Source organism: Aotus nancymaae, unplaced genomic scaffold, assembly GCF_030222135.1.
Source record: "Aotus nancymaae isolate 86718 unplaced genomic scaffold, 86718_ANA_hifiasm-v0.15.2.pri h1tg000016l, whole genome shotgun sequence".
Lineage (NCBI taxonomy): Eukaryota > Metazoa > Chordata > Mammalia > Primates > Aotidae > Aotus > Aotus nancymaae.
The window spans coordinates 76,386,933-76,392,932 of record NW_026988428.1 but is presented as its reverse complement, the minus strand read 5'-3'; positions in this window follow the sequence as shown (position 1 = coordinate 76,392,932).

The window sequence follows — 6,000 nt, the reverse complement described above, 5'->3', positions numbered from 1 at the left end:
TTACAAACATAAGTTATCTGGGGGAGCTGTCCAAGGACTACCTCTGCACCTGCTCCCAGAAGGTGCCCGGGGAGGGAGGGCTCTCCCAGGTGCGGCACATGCTCCCTGAAGGCAGCCAGAATTCCATGCAAAGAGAAAGAAGGGATACAGGTGTGGGTTTTGGGCTCATTATGGGCCTCGGGGAAGTTGAAGGAATCAGCAACACAAACAAGTGAATAAGAATGCACTGTTGGTTGGGGCATGGTGACTCACACCTGCAGTCCCAGGTGTGAGAGGCCACGGTGGGAGGATTGCTTGAGCCCAGGAGTTCAAGACCAGCCTGGGCAGTATGAGATCCTGTCTCTATGAAAAAAAATCTCAAAAATTAGCCAAGCGTGGTGGCGCACACTTCTAGTCCCAGCTACTCAGTGGGCTAAGTGGGAGGATTGCTTGAGCTCAGGAAATGGAGGTTACAGTTAGCCAAGATCACATTACTGCACTTCAGCCTAGGCAACAGAGCAAGATCCTGTCTTTAAAAACCAATAAAAATAAAGAATTAACAGTTTACGGGATCCTGCACTTTCTTATAAGACTGGCTGGAGGCTGGGCGTGGTGGCTCACACCTGTAATCCCTGTAATCTCAGCACTCTGGGAGGCCGAGGCGGGCAGATCACAAGGTCAGGAGTTCAAGACCAGCCTGGCCAACATAGTGAAACCCCGTCTCTACTAAAAATACAAAAATTAACCAGGCATAGTGGCAAGTGCCTGTAATCCCAGCTTCTCAAGAGGCTGAGGCAGGAGAATCACTTGAACCCAGGAGCTGGAGGTTGAAGTGAGCTGAGATTGAGCCACTGCACTCCAGCTTGGGCAACAGAGTGACACTTCATCTCAAAAATAAATAAATAAATGAGACTGGCTGAATCTGGCCAATTCTGAGATGAGTCAAAAGATGAATGGAAAATAAAATCTCAAGCTGAGGGTGGTGGCTCATGCTTCCAATCCCAACACTTTGGGAGGCAGAGGCAGGAGAATTGCTTGAGCCCAGGACTTCAAGACCAGCCTGGGCAACTGAGGAAGACCCTGTCTCTACAATTTTTTTTTTAATTAGCCATGTGTAGTGGTGTGCACCTGTGCTCCCAGCCAGTACTCAGAAGGTCAGGAATACCTGAGCCCAGGAGGTCGCGGCTGCAGTGAGCCATGATTACACCACTACACTCCAGGCTGGGTGACAGAGCAAGACCCTATCTCAAAAGAAAAAGATTACATTTTAAAAATTTAAATTTTTTTTTTAGAAAAAGAAAATCTCCGTAAAGGGGAGCATGTAAGAACCAGTTGAAACCTTGAATATATTATGATATGAAACTAATTATATCAAAAGGTGGTGCTTGAAAACAACAAATTTTACCACCTGTCTCGGACTTCTTAAGTGTTGTTTTATTTAAAATATTATTGTCTCTGATTAGGAAATACAGTCACAAGGACTAAAAATTGAAATGACGTAGAAAGGTATCCATTAAGCAGTGTTGCCCATCACGCTCTCCATCAGTCCTATCTCACGGGGGCGGGGAAATGAAGACAGAACTCTTTGCCTTGCTTCGCAATCCCTCCTTTGAAGGGCTTCCGTCCCAGGAAACAATGTTCATTTGATGTGGAAGAGGGACCTGTGTTTACCAGAAGCTGTCCTCCCGTCCCTTTCCCATGGCTTACATGCAGCAGGGAGAGGAGATGACCAAAGAAGAAATTAGGGGAAGAAAAGGCAACGGGGGAGGCAAAGGAAAAGGAGAGGAATGCTTAAAATATAGAGTGAAATTTGAGTAGGATTCTCTACTCAAAGACTTCTCTGGCAAAAGTGTCTAGAATTGAATACAGAGGTACTGATGGCAGAAAGAACAGAAAACCAAAACCCTGCTCCTGGTTACATTAATTCCATTAGGCCTGAGTTCCTCTGTAAAATGAAGGCTGTGAAGGCACCAACCAGAGGATTTCTGTGGACTTCTCAAACTCTAAAATTTTTGGCACTGAACTGTCCTTTTTTTTTTTTTTTTGAGACGGAGTCACCCAGGCTGGAATGCAATGGCACGCTCTCAGCTCACTGCAACCTCCACCTCCCGGGTTCAAGCAATTCTCCTGCCTCAGCCTCCAAAGTAGCTGGTATTACAGGTGCGCACCACCACGCCCGGCTAATTTCTGTATTTTTCAGTAGAGACGGGGTTTCACCATGTTAGTCAGGCTGGTCTCGTACCTCTGACCTCGTGATCCACCCACCTCAGCCTCCCAAATTGCTGGGATTACAGGCGTGAGCCACCGCGCCTGGCTGACACTGAACTGTTCTACTTTGAAGAGTCAAGAATGAAATCTGGAGGTTGCAGAAATCAGGGTCAGGCACCCATACACAGTTCCACCAGCATCCTTAAAACATCCTGAAGTCAAGAAAGGCACAGCACTGTCTGCCTCGTATAGAAGGAATTCCAGAAAACAGCTACAAGGTTGGGCCACAGAATTTCCAAAGAGGGCAATCTACAAACCGGAGGTGGATTTCCCAGTTCTTGGATCTCAGCCGTCAACACCCGAGAAGGATTTTTTTCTGAAGCTGCCACCTCCCAATTCTGAAATAATCCCATGTTTCACATTGGGGCCAGGACGGTGGCAAACCTGCAGACCCTGACAGCCACAGGAGGGCAAGGAAGGAAAAGGTCGCCTGGGCACAGTCCAGTTCTCAGCAGTAATGACAGGTCTAGAAATGAAGGAAGGAAGTTCAGAATGAATGCATGGGGGAAAATGTGTTTCGCTGCTGCATTTCCAGGGCCGGGCCGTACTCTTTGTTTTGGCACACTTTTCCTGACAAACAGCCAGTGTTCTCAACACATAAATACTGGTCGACATTAAAAACAACAGCAATGAGACCGTTCTTCGTAACGATGCCAGAGCGCATGCAAATGGACTGGAAATACCTTGGAAGGTTTCACAGAAATCAGACAAAGGGCAAAGGACCTCTGCCAAAGGAGATGGAGAGCAATTCTTTAAAGACAGTGGGACTTCATAAATACAAGCCTCTTAAAATGGGACGCATTTGCCTCTCGCCGCTTGGTGCCCCGCACAGGAAAGCGGCTTTAGGGGGCTGCCTTTGCAAGGCGCCGAGGCCCTGAGGGTTGATACCTGAGGTGTCACCGCCATCTAGTGGTAGCATGGGGTATGGCCGCCTTGGACAGCCTCCGCCTAAAATGAGAGGCAGAGACAGGGTCTATTTCGCAACTGACAATGAAAGGTGAGAGAAAGACTGTTGAGTTTTATTTCATCATCACCCGTTTAGGTCAAAGGAGATGCCACTTTGGCTCCCAGCTATCAATCAACTGACAACACCCAAGGACCAGGCTGGGCTACATTTGCACATTCCATTTCAGCCCAGGTGGAGATGGAGACGTTTATAGAGAACAGCTTCGGAATCTTCTTCGCCAGTATGATTCTCAGATGCCAAAGCCTCCAGGCCCTGAGAGGTCCGTATTAAACAGAAGAGCTAACCTGTGGTACCCTCTCCAAAGAAAAGAAGGAGTAAAAAAAAAAATAGTAATTTTTTTTTTTTTTTTTTTGAGATAGAGTCTTGCTCTGTCGCCAGGCTGGAGTGCAATGGCATGGTCTCAGCTCACTGCAACCTCCACCTCCCAAGTTCAAGCGATTCTTCTGCCTCAGCCTCCCAAGTAGCTGGGATTACAGGTGCCTGCCACCGCACCCAGCTTTTTGTATTTTTAGTAGAGAAGGGGTTTCACCATACTGGCCAGGCTGGTCTCAAACTCCTGACCTCATGATCCACCCACCTCGGCCTCCCAAAGCGCTGGGATTACAGGCATGAGCCACCGCACCAGGCAATAATAATTTTTAAAAAGAGTTTATTCATGTGCAGAAGGTGTGTGACCTGAAGATGAGTTAACAGCCACAGCAGGGGGAGAAGGGGTGACAGGTACTGCTCAAATGAACAGCACCCTTCTGCCACCTGGCAAGAACAGGCATTCAGTGCAGAGCTGGCCTGCTTGTGCAGACTCCAGAGACCACTGTGTTTTTTTAGAAGGGAAACAACAGGGCCAGGCATGGTGGCTCATGCCTGTAATCCCAGCACTTTGGGAGGCCAAGTCTGGTGGATTACAAGGTCAGGTTCAAGACCGGCCTGGCCAACATGGTAAAACCCCATCTCTACTAAAAATACAAAAATTAGCTGGGCATGGTGGCGCACATCTGTACTCCTAGCTACTCAGGAGGCTGAGGCAGAAGAATCGCTTCAGCCCTGGAGGCAGAGGTTGCAGTAAGCCAAGATCACACCACTGCACTCCAACCTGAGCAACAGAGCAAGACTCTGTCTCAAAAAAAAAAAGGGGAAGGTTGAAAAAAAAAGGCGGGGGTCCAGAGATCATGCCATTTCTGGATCCTCCCTGACTTTGGAAGAGGTTGATTGAGGAAGGCAGCCATGGGGATAAAAGCTCCCACAGATCCTCTTCCCTAAAAAGAAAGGCCAGGCACTTTATCTCACACCTGTAATCCCAGCACTTGTGGGAGGCTGAGGCAGGAGAATCTCTTGAGTTCAAGACCAGCCTGGGCAATATAGCAAGACCCTCATCTCTACAAAAAATACATTTTTTGTGTTTGTTTTTCAAGAAGTGATTCAAATTACTGCTCAGATTTTAAAACTTACTTTGACTATCCGTGTGAAGACCCATGCGTAGATCCTGTTTCATTTTTACACAAATTTGGTGAAAATGCTGTTCTTGACACCCTGTGCTCCTTGCCCTCCCACAATTAAACCACACATGATCTCTGAAAAAATAAAATTAGCCGAGTGTGGTGGTACATGTCTGTGATCCCAGCTACTCAAGAGACTGAGGTGAGAGGACACTCACGCATAGGAGATTGAGGCTGCAGGGAGCTGTGATTGTACCACTGCACCCCAGCCTGGGCCACAGAGCTAGACCCTGTCTCAAAAAAAACTAAAAAAGAAAGCCGATCCAGAGAATTTTGTGATTTTATCTTTCACTCCTCCCCTGTTGCTTGGTTGGTAGGATGAAGACCAGAGAAGGAAAGAAAAGAGGGAAGGGAAGCAGGGCATGGTGGTTCCCGCCTGTAATCCCAGCACTTTGGGAGGCCAAGGCGGGCAGATCACTTGAGGTCAGATGTTCCAGACCAGCCTGGCTAACTTGGTAAAACCTCGTCTCTATTAAAAATACAAAAATTAGCCGGGCGTGGTGGCACATGCCTGTAATCCCAGCTACTCAGGAAGATGAGGCAGGAGAATTGCTTGAACCCAGGAGGCGGAGGTTGCAGTGAACTGAGATCGCGCCACTGCACTCCAGCCTGGGCGACAGAGCAAGACTCTATCTCAAAAAAAAAAAAAAAAAAGAAAAGAAAGAAAGAAAAGAAGGGGAGAGAATATGCATTTCTTGAGTCCCTCACCTGTGACAGATAACATACATGAAACCACATTACTTTCTTCTCACAACAAACCTCATTAGGTCACACCTCCTGGGAAAGACCGGAGAATCTGTGTCACTATGTGTCCTTTCCCCTTTTTGGTACAAAGCTTGGCTAATCTTAGTGCAAAACCTACCAACCAAACCTCTGTGGCATATGAAGATCCCTAACTCAGCACATGATCCGTTCACCTCCGCCGCCCTCGCCACTGTCCCACTCTGGTTGTTCCTTTTGATGAGAAGCAGAGTATCAGGCTCTTAGGAGGCAACTCCCTGACTTAGCTACACATTTTTACGTGTCATTCTGTTTCTACATGGAGGGATTTTTTTTTTTCCATAACCAAAGAGAGATTTCCCATTGCTCTGCCCTATAGAGCTGTTTCTTGGATTAAGTCAGTTAGCGTGGTTAGGTATCACGTCTTTGCTGAGACATTTGTGAACTAATTCTGTCAAATAGGGGATGTGGATTTGTCCTCTTCCACGACTAGACCTTGGGTGAAACATGAAACTGGCTTTGAGGTCTCCTCCCTGCCTTTCCTGGGCTGCCAAACCCCCTTCCGAGGTTGCC